This window comes from Mustela putorius, unplaced genomic scaffold (genome assembly GCF_011764305.1).
Source record: "Mustela putorius furo isolate JIRA1106 unplaced genomic scaffold, ASM1176430v1.1 tig00003838_pilon_pilon_pilon, whole genome shotgun sequence".
NCBI lineage: Eukaryota > Metazoa > Chordata > Mammalia > Carnivora > Mustelidae > Mustela > Mustela putorius.
Genome location: NW_025421991.1, coordinates 1,394,746 through 1,407,997, shown reverse-complemented (window position 1 = coordinate 1,407,997; position 13,252 = coordinate 1,394,746). Strand labels below are relative to the sequence as shown.

The 13,252-nt window shown below is 37.2% G+C and overlaps 1 pseudogene; it reads right to left on the bottom strand.

Moving 5' to 3' along the window:
• Positions 1-5,543: 5,543 nt before the first annotated feature.
• Positions 5,544-7,100, bottom strand: LOC101682290 (annotated as a pseudogene).
• Positions 7,101-13,252: the final 6,152 nt, after the last annotated feature.

Here is a 13,252-nt window from a genome sequence, read left to right as displayed (position 1 = left end):
ACCAGGTTGGATTTATTCCTGGGATGAAAGTTGGCTCAAAATTTGCAAATCAATGAAGTAGATCACATTAACAAAAGAGACAGGAACCATATGGTCCTCTCAATTGATGCAGAAAAATTGATAAAATACAATATCCTTTCATGATTAAAACTCTTCACAATATAGGGATAGAGGAAACATACCTCAATATCATAAAAGCCATCTATGAAAAATGCACAGCAAATATCACTCTCAATGGGGAAAAAATGATAGCTTTTCCCTTAAGATCAGGAACATGACAGGGATGCCCACTTTCACCATTGTTGTTTAACTTAGTACTAGAGTTTGTAGCCTCGGCAATCAGACAGCAAAAAGAAATAAAATGCATTCAAATTGGCAAAGAAGAAGTCAAATTCTCTCTCTTCACAGATGACATGATACTTTATGTGGAAAACCAAAAAGAGTCCACCTGCAAATTACTGGATCTCATACAGCAATTCAGTAATTTGGCAGGATACAAAATCAATGCACAGAAATCAGTTGCATTTTTATACACTAACAGTGTGACTGAAGAAAGAGAAATTATGTAATCAATCCCATTTACAATAGCACCAAAAACCATAAGATACCTTGGAGTAAACCTAACCAAAGAGGTTAAGGATCTATACTCTATCATGGATAGCAAGAATAAACATAGTTAAAATGTATATGCTGCCCAAAGCAATTACAAGGAGCAATTTCACTTTGAATGCAATCCCTACCAAAATAGAATCGACATTTTTCACAGAGCTGGAGCAAATAATCCTAAAGTTTGTATGGAACCTGAAAAGACCATGAATGGCCAGGGGATGGTTGAAAAAGAAAATCAAAGCTAGGGGCATCATGATGCCTTACTTCAAGATATATTACAAAGCTGTGATCTTCAAGACAGCATGGTATTGGCACAAAAACAGACATATAGATCAATGGAACAGAATAGAGAGCCTTGACACAGACCCTCAACTCTATGGACGACTAATTTTCAACTAAGCAGGAAAGAATATCCAATGGAAAAAAGACAACCAGTAATGGTGCTGGGAAAATTCTACATGCAGAAGAATGAAGCTGGATCATTCTTTTACACCGTACATGAAGATAAAGTCAAAATGGATGAAAGACCTCAGTGTGAGTCAGGAATCCATCAAAATCCTAAAGGAGAACATAGGCAATAAACTCTTTGACATTGGCCACAGTGACTTCTTTCAAGATATGTCTTTAAAGGAAGGGAAAAAGCAAAAGTGAGCTTTTGGGACTTCATCAAGATAAAAAGCTTCTTCACAACAAAGGAAACAGTGAACAAAACTAAAAAGCAACCCACGGAATGTGAATATTTGCTAATGACATTCCAGATAAAGATTTATAAAGAACGTCTTAATCTCCATGCCCAAAAAACAAATACCTCAGTCACAAAATGGGCAGAAGACATGAACAGCCATTTCTCCTAAAAATACCTACATATGGCTAACAGACATATAGAAAAATGTCCAGTATCACTAGCCATCAGGGAAATACAAATCAAAACAACACTGAGATACCACCTTACACAAGTTAGAATGGCAAAAATTAATAAGACAAGAAACAACAAGTGTTGATGAGGATGTTGAGAAAGGGTAACCCTCTTTCACTGTTGGTGGGAACACAAGATGGTACAGCCACTCTGGAAAACATTAGGGAGATTCCTCAAGACATTAAAAATAGAGCTGCTGTACAACCTAGCAATTGCACTACTAGGTATTTACTGCAAAGATACAGATGTAGTGAAAACAAGGGCCACATGAACCCCAATATTCATAGTATCAATGTCCAGAATAGCCAAACTGTTGAAGGAGATGAGAGCTCCTTCAGTAGATGAATGGGTAAAGAGGATGTGGTTCACATATACAAGGGACTATTTCACTGCATCAGAAAAGATGAAGACCCACCATTTGCACTGGCATGGATGGAACTGGAGGTGATTATGGTACTTGAAATAAGTCAAGCCGAGAAAGATAATTATATAGTTTCACTCATATGTGGAATATAAGGAATAGCATGGAAGACCACGGGGGAGGGAGGGAAAAGTGAATGGGAAGAAATCGGAGAGGGAGACAAACCATAAGAGAGAGACTTTGGACTCTTGTAATAAAACTGAGGGTTATATGAGGGAGGGGGTGGACAATGGGTAACAGGAATGGATATTAAGGAGGCCAAGTGTGGTGATGAACACTGGGTGTTACATACAACTAGTGAATCATTGAACACTACATCAAAAACCAAGATGTACTATATGTTGGTAAATATAACATTAAAGAAAATAATTATTCACCATGATTATATGGGATTTATTCCTGGGCTGCAGTGTTGGTTCAATATTTGCAAAATGCTTATGTGATACATAATATTAATAGAAGAAATGGTAAGAACCATATAGAAGTAGGAAAAGCATTTGACAAAATATTGTATCCATTCTTGGTAAAAATCCTCAACATGTATGAATAGATGGAACACACCTCAACACCATAAAGACCATAAACAAAAGACCCATGGCTAATATCATCATTAATGGGGAAAAAAATGAGGGCTTTTCCTCTATGTTCAGGAACAAGACAGAGATGTCTCCTCTCACCATGGTTATTTAACATAGTACTGGAAGTTTTAGCCTCAGCAAGCAGACAATAAAAAGGAACAATCACATTAAAATTGTCAGGGAATATGTCAAACTTTCCCTATTTGCAGTCAGTGTGATACTCTATGTAGAAAATCCAAAGGAATCCACCAAAAAATTTCTGGAATTAATACATGAATTCAGGAAAGTCGCTGGATATCAAACCATTGCATAGAAATCTGTTGCATTTCTATACACCAATTATGAAGTAACAGACAGATTAATCATGGAATCAATCCCAGTTATAATTGAACTAAAAAACAATAAAATACTTAGCAGTAAACCTAATGAAGGAGGTAAAATATCTGTACTCTGAAAACTATTAAACACTTATAAAAAAAATTGAAGATATTACAAAGAAATGGAAAAACATTCCATGCTCATGGAATGGAAGGAAAAAAATCATTAAAATGTCAATAGTACCGGGGCGCCTGGGTGGCTCAGTGGGTTGGGCCGCTGCCTTCGGCTCAGGTCATGATCTCAGAGTCCTGGGATCGAGTCCCGCATCGGGCTCTCTGCTCGGCAGAGAGCCTGCTTCCCTCTCTCTCTCTCTCTGGCTGCCTCTCTGTCTACTTGTGATTTCTCTCTGTCAAATTAATAAATAAAATCTTTTAAAAAAAAAAAAAAATGTCAATAGTACCCAAAACAATCTACACATTTAAGGCAACCCCTATCAGAATACTAGCTGTATTTTTCCAGAGCTAGAATAAACAACCCTAAAATTTGTATGGAACTACAAAGACTTCAAATAGTCAATGCAATCCCAAAAAGGCAAACTAAAGCTGGAGGCACCATGATTTCAGATTTAAAGCTAAACACAAAGCTGTAGTCATCAGGAAATTATTTTATTGGCACAAAAAAGACACATAGGTCAATGGAACAGAATAGAATACCCAGAAGTTGACCAAAAACTATGGGCAACTAATCTTCAATAGGCAGGAAAGAATATCCAATGTAAAAAAGACAGTCTCTTCAGGAAATGGTGTTGGGAAAACTGGACAGCAACATACAAAAGAATGACACTGGACCACTTTTTTACACCATACACAAAAGTAAATGTAAAATGTATTAAAGACCTAAATGTGAGATCTGAACCTGTCAAAGTCCTAGATGAAAACACAGGCAATAGCATTTTTGATGTAGGCTGCAGCAATTTCTTACTAGACATGTCTCCAGAAGCAAGGAAAACAAAAACAAACAAACAAACAGAAAAATGAACTATTGGGACTTCATCAAGATAAAGACTTTCTGCATAGTGAAGGAAACAATCAACAAATCTAAAAGGCAGCCTAGAATAGAAGATATTTGCAAATGACATATCTGATAAAGGTTTACTATCTAGAATCTGTAAAAAAAAAAAAAAAACTTACAGAACTTATCACCCCCCCCCCAAAAAAAACCCTAAATAATCCAGTTAAGAAAGGGGAAGAACACATGAGTAGACATTTTTTTTTTCCAAGAAGACATCCAAATGGCTAACAGGTACATGAAAAGAGGCTTAATTTTACTCACTGACAAATCTATTTGACAAACTACAAATCTAAACTATGATGGGATATTATCTCATACTTGTCTGAATGGCTAACATTAACAACACAGGAAACAACAGATATTGGTGAGGATTCAGAGAAGGGGGAACTCGCTCACACTTTGGAAGGAATGGAAATTGCCGCAGCCACTCTGGAAAACAGTATGGAGGTCCCTCAAAAATTTAAAATTAGAACTATGCCAGAAATTAGCAATTACATTAGTAGGTATTTACCCAAATGATACAAAAATACTGATTTTGGGGAGTACATGCACCCTTGTGTTTATAACATTATTATCAACAACAGTGAAATTACAGAAAGAACCTGAATGATATTCATGGACTGATGAATGTATAAAGAAGATGTGATATATGTATGATGCATACATAGACAATAGATTGTTATTCAGGCAACAAAAATAATGAAGGGTGCCTGGTAGTTCAATCAGTTCAGTGTTTGAGTCTTGATCACAGCTCACATATTTATCTCAGGGTTGTGAGTTAAAGCTCCACATGGAGCTCCACACAGAGCATCAATTCGACTTAAAAAAAAAATCTCCCTTTTCATTCATAATTTTATTAATTTGGGTCCTCTCACTTTTCTTTTGGATGAGTTTGGCCAGTGGTTTATCGATCTTATTGATTCTTTCAAAAATCCAGGGGCGCCTGTTGGCTCAGTGGCTTAAAGCCTCTGCCTCCAGCTCAGGTCATGACCCCAGGGTCCTGGGATGGAGCCCTGCATCAGGCTCTCTGCTCAGCAGGGAGCCTGCTTCCTCCCCCCTCTCTCTCTGCCTGTCTCTCTGCCTACTTGTGATCTCTATCTGTCAAATAAATAAATAAAATCTTGAAAAAAATCCAGCTTCAAGTTTCATTGATGTGTTCTACTGTATCTCTAGTTTCTATCTCATTTTTCTCTGCTCTAATCGTGATTATTTCCCTTTTTGTGTGTGGGGTTGGCTTAATTTGTTGTTGATTCCCCAGTTCTTTAAGGTATAAAGACAGCTTGTGTATTTTGTTTTTGCAGGTTTTTTGTTTGTTTGTTTTGTTTTGTTTTGTTTTGAGGGAGGCTTGGATGGCTATGTACTTTCCGCTTAGGACCGTCTTTGCTATATTGCATAGGTTTTGGACTGAAGCGTCTCCATTCTCAGTGGTTCCATGAAGTGTTCAATTTATTCTTTGATTTCCTGGTTGATTCAAACATTCTTTCTTTCTTTCTTTCTTTTTTTCTCATTAAACTTTTGTTTTAATGGGTCTCAAAATTCTGTGACAGATTTTTGGTCAAGTTATTTCCATTAAAAAGTACTGATTTTAAAAACTAATAACTTAAAACTGCTACACACACACACACACACACACACAAATGGTCCACAAAACGTTCTCCTTTCCTTCTGAAGGTTTTACGATGCATTGTTATCATTAACCAGTCGTTTACTATTAAACTTAAATGGCCAATTGACACAAACAGTTCTGAGACTGTTCTTCCACCACTGATTAAGACTGGGGTGGCAGGTATTGGGGATAATATTCATTTAGCCTTCTGACCTTTCTGGGCAGACTTGGTGACCTTGCCAGCTCTAGCTGCCTTCTTGTCCACTGCTTTGATGACACCTACAGCAACTGTCTGTCTCATGTCATGAACAGCAAAACAGCCCAGAGGAGGATAGTCAGAGAAGCTTCAACACACATAGGCTTGCCAGGAACCATATCAATAATGCAGCGTCACAGATTTAAAGAACTTGGAACCATATTCCAGCTTTTTTCCAGAATGATGATCTATCTTCTCCTTCAGCTCAGCAAACTTGCAAGCAATGTGAGCTGTGTGACAATCCAGCACAGGTGCATATACAGCACTAATTTGGCCTGGATGGTTCAGGATAATCACCTGAGCTGTGAAGCCAGCTGCTTCCATTGGTGGGTCATTTTTGCTGTCAACAGCCACATTGCCATGATGAACATCTTTGACAGATACATTCTTGACATTAAAGCCCACATTGTCCCCAGGAAGAGCCTCACTCAAAGCTTCCTAGTGCATTTCAAAAGACTTGACTTCAGTTGTAACATTGACTGGAGCAAAGGTGACCACCATGCCAGGTTTAAGATCACCAGTCTCCACTAGGCCCACAGGGACAGTACCGATACCACCAATTTTGTAGATGTCCCGGAGAGGCAGACTCAAGGGCTTGTCAGTTGGACGAGTTGGTGGCAGAATGCAATCCAGAGCTTCAAGCAGTGTGATTCCACTGGCATTCCCATATTTATGGGTGACTTTCCATCCCTTAGCCAAGGCATGTTAGCACTTGGCTCCAGCATGTTGTCACCATTCTAACCAGAAATTGGCACAAATTCTACTGTGCTGGGGTTGTAGCCAATTTTCTTAATGTAGGTGCTGACTTCCTTAATGATTTCCTCATATCTCTTCTGGCTGTAGGGTGGCTCAGTGGAATCCATTTTGTTAACACCAACAATTAGTTGTTTTACACCCAATGTGTAAGCCAGAAGGGCATGCTCACGGGTCTGCCCATTCTTGGAGATACCTTCTTCAAATTCACCAATGCCAGCAGCAACAATCAGGATGGCACAGCCAGCCTAGGATGTGCCTGTAATCATGTGTTTGATAAAGTATCTGTGTCCTGGAGCATCAGTGATGGTCACATAATACTTGCTGGTCTCAAATTTCCACAGGGAGATATCAATGGTGATACCACTTTCACGTTCAGCTTTCAATTTATCCAAGACCCAGGCATACTTGAAGGAGCCTTTTCCCATCTCAGCAGCCTCCTTCTCAAATTTTTCGATAGTTCTTTTGTCAATCCCACCACATTTGTAGATAAGATGACCAGTAGTGGTAGACTTGCCCGAATCTACGTGTCCAATGACAACAATGTTGATATAAGACTTTTCCTTCCCCATTCTGGCTTAGGTTGAGCAGTGGTTTTCATGAAGCCTCTGTTCTGGCGGCAAACCTGTTGTGAAAAAAAAGCTGATCCAAACATTCTTAAGCAAGGTGGTCTTTAGCTTCAAGTGTTTGAATTTCTTCCAAACTTCTTTTTGTGGTTGAGTTCCAGTTTCAAAGCATTGTGGTCTGAGAATATGCAACTTCTTTCAAGATATGTCTCCAAAGGCAAAGGAAACAAAAGCAATAATGAACTTTTGGGACTTCATCAACATCAAAATCTTCTGCACAGCAAAGGGAACAGGCAACAAAACAAAGAGACAACCCATAGAATGGGAGGAGATATTCACAAATGACACTACAGACGAAAGGCTGATATCCAAGATCTATAAAGAAGTCCTCAAACTCAACACACCCAAAACAGATAATCACGTCAAAAAATGGACAGAAGACATGAACAGATACTTCTCCAAAGAAGAAATACAAATGGCTGACACATACATGGAAAAATGTTCATCATCATTAGACATCAGGGAGATTCAAATCAAAACCATATTGAGATATCACCTGACACCAGTTAGAATGGCCAAATTAACAACACAGTAAACAACAAGTGAACAAGTGTTGGAGAGGATGTGGAGAAAAGGGGAACCATCTTGCACTGTTGGTGGGAATGCAAGTTGGTACAGCCACTTTGGAAAATAGTATGGAGATTCCTTAAGTAATTAAAAATACAGCTTCCCCAGGACCCTGCAATTGCATTACTGGGTATTTGCCCCAAAGATACAAATGTAGTGAAAAGAAGGGCCACCTGTACCCCAATGTTCATAGCAGCAATAGCCACAATCGCCAAACTGTGGAAAGAGCCAAGATGCCTTTCACCAGTCAAATGGATAAGGAAGATGTGGTCATATATACAATGGAGTATTATGCATTTGGAGTATTATGATGAATACACAACTTTTATATCAACGTGGATGGGACTGGAAGAGATTATGCTGAGTGAAATAAGTCAAGCGGAGAGAGTCAAATATCATATGGTTTCACTTACTTGTGGAGCATAAGGAATAACACGGAGGACATTGGGAGATAGGAGAAGTGAGATGGGGGAAATTGGATGGGGAGACAAACCATGAAAGACTGTGGACTCTGAGAAACAAACTGAGGGTTTTGGAGGATTGAGGGTTGGGGGGTTGGGTGAGGCTGGTGGTAGGTTGTATGGAGGGCACTTATTGCATGGTGAACTGAGTGTGGTGCATAAACAATGAATTTTGGAACACTGAAAAGAAATAAAATAAAACGGAAAAAAATCACATTGTATGCTAATTCATTAAAGGAAAATCAATAGAAAATAGATAATGATATGTGACATTATAAAATAAAGAATGAAAGCTTGCTATTTGTAATGGTATATGTGTCACTACATTATTATGGTAAGCAAAATAATTCAGTGAGAGGAAGATGGATGCCATATGATTTCACTCTTATGTGGAATTTAAGAAGAAAACAGGTATACATACAGGAAGAAAAAACAAATGAGAGAGAGGGAAGCAAACCATAAGAGACTCATAACTATAGAGAACAAACCAAGTGAAGTTTGATGGAGGGAGGTAGATGGAGGATGGAGTAAATGGGTGATAGGTGTTAAGGAGACCCCTGTTATGATGAATCACTAAATTCTACTCCTGAAACAAATTACACTGTATGTTTACTAACTAGAATTTAAATTAAAAAATTGAAAATAAAATAAAGAATATCAGAGAGGAGCTGGGTTGGGAGATGAATGAAATAATTGAATGGGATTAAGTGTACACTTATCATAAGGAGCATTGAGTAATGATGTATTGAATTTTTGAATCACTATATTGTACATTTGAAACAAATGTAACACCATATGTTAATTATACTGGAATTAAAATTTAAAAACTGAATAAACAAAAGAACAAACAAAAAAACAAATTACTGTGACATAATTTAATCAAAAAAGAAAGGCATATTGAATTACATTGTAGTTATCAATTATAATTTTTAAAAGCAAAATTTTTAGATTACTAATAATATAACACAAAATTTGTGTTCATTTAGTGTAGGAAAAAATTGTCTAATTTGAATGTCAATCTTAGTAATCTTAAAAGTTGGTAAAATTGCTCAACCTTTAGTTTTATTCATATTAATAATGTTACAAAATATGTGAATTTACTTAAGAGTAACTGGGAAAAGTAATCTTAAAGTAGAAAAAAAAGAATGGAAAACAAGTAAATAAACATACCAGTGAATTTTTATATATATTAAAAGAAATATTGCTTCAATCACATTATTGTATAATAAAAGTCTTAGATTAAGTGTACTTCTCTATTACCAGATTTTGGTATTCATAACAACATAATTATCATTTAATTTAATTTTCTCAAGAATAAAATAAATAGTTGCACCTTGGTGGTTCCACCATTAAGCATCTGCCTCAGCTCAGGTCAATGTCCCAGGGTCCTGGGATTGAGCTCTGCATAGGGCTCCCTGCTCAGTGGGAAGCCTCCTTCTCACTCTCACTCCCCTGCCTGTATTACCTCTCTCACTGTGTCTCTCTGTCAAATAAATAAATAAAATCTTAATAAAGTAAAATAAAATAAAAAAGAATAGAATAAATTTAAATTGCAAAGAATATGACAAAATAAAATTTAAAAATTTTAAAAAGGGGATCTAAAAAGAAAAAGCTCCATCTCATTTAATTTTTATTGCAACCCCTGGGTTGCCTGCAATGCCTGAGTCAGACATTGATATACTTCTCCATTGTATAGTTGAGCCTCAGAATGGTTAAAAACTTTCCCAGGGCTGAATATTTAATAAATGAAGTGGTAGAAACAGAATTTTAAGCTGAATTTTCTCTTTCTAAAGTCTTTTATTTTTTTAGTCCATACTCCTAGTTGTTGTAAACTGCAAAATTTTCTAGGAAGAAAGCACAAAGCTGATTAGAAAAAAGTTAAGTTACATACTGCTTTTTCCTATAGCTGAATAAATGGACTACAGCAATATAATAGAAAGCATTATCTAATTTATTGCATTGCTGCAAATATTCCTTAGATGTCAAAATAAAAGTAGATCAAAATTTTTATCAAAATTAATTTTAGTCATAGAATGTATATAAAAATACAAGTATCCACAGGGGTGTTTGTTTAACACCATTATGCGGTCTTTCTTTCTTTCTTTCTTTTTTTTTAATTTCTTCACAGTGTAACAGAATTCATTGTTTTTGCACCACACCCAGTGCTCCATGCAATCCGTGCCCTCTATAATACCCACCACCTGGTACCCCAACCTCCCAGCCCTGCCCCTTCAAAACCCTCAGATTGTTTTTCAGAGTCCATAGTCTCTCATGGTTCACCTCCCCTTCCAATTTCCCTCAACTCCCTTCTCCTCTCTATTTCCCTATGTCCATGTTATTTGTTATACTCCACAAATAAGTGAAACCATATGATAATTGACTCTCTCTGCTTGACTTATTTCACTCAGCATAATCTCTTCCAGTCCCATCCATGTTGCTACAAAAGTTGGGTATTCATCCTTTCTGATGGAGGCATAATACTCCATAGTGTATATGGACCACATCTTCCCTATCCATTCATCCATTGAAGGGCATCTTGGTTCTTTCCACAGTTTGGCGACCATGGCCATTGTTATGCTGTGTTTCTTAAGGTAAATACTGGTCTTATCTTGGATCAATATATACCTCAGAGTTTGATACATGTGTGACTGTCTTCAACACCATATCTAGTTAATATCTACAACCTGCTTCTTATCAGTGTTTTTTAAACTTCCCTATAGCCCCAAGAATGTTTAGAGATTTATAGTACTTTGGATCCCCATGGATTCTTTACTGTCAATCTATAAACAATAGATGTAGATAATATAACTGTTTTGAACAGAGTTGTAATTGCTACACAAACAGTTCCTCAAGCTCTTGGAAGCGCTAATGAGAAAAGATCAATGACTATATATTGTGAATGGACAGAGTGTTCAAGGGGACAATGGTTTAAAGAAATTTTCATTTTATTTTATTATTTATTATTTATTTATTTATCTTTGAGAGAGAGAAAGAGAGAGAGAGCACACTTGATCAGGGGGAGGAACAGAGGTAGAGGGAGAAGCAGGGAGCCTGATGTGGAGCTTAATCACAAGGCCCCTGGATCATGACCTGAGCTGAAGGCAGACACTTAACCAATTGAGCCACCCAGCCACCCCTAAAGAGATTATTTTAAAGAAATTTTGTGTGTGAGGATTTAGAATTCAAATTCATATTCATAGTTATTTTATAAAATTATTTACATATCCAAATTTTTCAGAAAGCTGACCATGTCTGATTATTCCTTGTTCATAAAATAAGACACTAGTTTATATTTATTTTATTTTTTAAAAGATTTTATTTATTTATCTAACAGACAGAGATCGCAAGTAGGCAGAGAGGCAGGCAGAGAGAGAGGAGGAAGCAGGCTCTCCACGGAGCAGAGAGCCAGATGTGGGGCTCGATCTCAGGACCCTGGGATCACGACCCAAGCTGAAGGTAGAGGCTTTAACCCACTGAGCCACCCAGGTGCCCCAACACTAGTTTATTTTGAATTCATTCCTACATTCACCATGCTTCTGGGTTTTGATTTTTGTAATGTAAAATGATCTTCAATATATCCTCATGAGAACTCCTTTAGCTGACCTCCTAGGATATGGAATAAGCCTAGAGCCCAATCCTGGATTCTATTTTGTTTGGTTCCTGTCACATAGTGAACAGTATGAATTAATAATGACAAATTGCTATGCATAAAACCCACAATTTGAGGTCTTGATATTGTCATTCATAGTAATTTAAGTTTACACTTTTATCTTTTGAAACAAACCCAGCTAGAATCAAGCAGAACAGGAAAATTACTGTTCTTACCTACAACTTAATTAATGAAACCTCATATGGAGATTAGCAACCAAGGTTAGACAGAGGAGGGGAGGAGTCAAGATGGTGGAGAAGTAGCAGGCTGAGACTACTTCAGCTAGCGAGAGATCAGCTAGATAGCTTATCTAAAGATTTCAAACACCTGAAAATCCATCGGCAGATCAAAGAGAAGAAGAACAGCAATTCTGGAAACAGAAAAACAACCACTTTCTAAAAGGTGTTTTCTTTTTTTTAATTTTTTTTTCTTTTTTTTTTTTTCTTTCTTTCTTCCTTTTTGAACCTTTTTTTATCCCCTTTCTCCCCCCTCACGATTTTGGATCTCTTCTAATTTGGTTAAAGCATATTTTCCTAGGGTTGTTGCCACCCTTTTAGTATTTTACTTGCCCCTTCATATACTCAGATCTGGACAAAATGACAAGACGGAAAAATTCAACACAAAAAAAAAAAGAACAAGAGGCAGTACCAAAGGCTAGGGACCTAATCAATACAGACATTGGTAATATGTCAGATCTAGAGTTCAGAATGACAATTCTCAAGGTTCTAGCCAGGCTCGAAAAAGGCATGGAAGATATGAGAGAAACCCTCTCGAGAGATATAAAAGCCCTTTCTGGAGAAATAAAAGAACTAAAATCTAACCAAGTTGAAATCAAAAAAGCTATTAATGAGGTGCAATCAAAAATGGAAGCTCTCACTGCTAGGATAAATGAGGCAGAAGAAAGAATTAGTGATATAGAAGACCAAATGACAGAGAATAAAGAAGCTGAGCAAAAGAGGGACAAACAGCTACTGGACCACGAGGGGAGAATTTGAGAGATAAGTGACACCATAAGACAAAACAACATTAGAATAATTGGGATTCCAGAAGAAGAAGAAAGAGAGAGGGGAGCAGAAGGTATACTGGAGAGAATTATTGGGGAGAATTTCCCCAATATGGCAAAGGGAACGATCATCAAAATTCAGGAGGTTCAGAGAACGCCCCTCAAAATCAATAAGAATAGGCCCACACCCCGTCACATAATAGTAAAATTTAGAAGTCTCAGTGACAAAGAGAAAATCCTGAAAGCAGCCCGGGAAAAGAAGTCTGTAACATACAATGGTAAAAATATTAGATTGGCAGCTGACTTATCCACAGAAACCTGGCAGGCCAGAAAGAGCTGGCATGATATTTTCAGAGCACTAAACGAGAAGGACATGCAGCCAAGAATACTATATCCAGCTAGGCTATCATTGAAAATA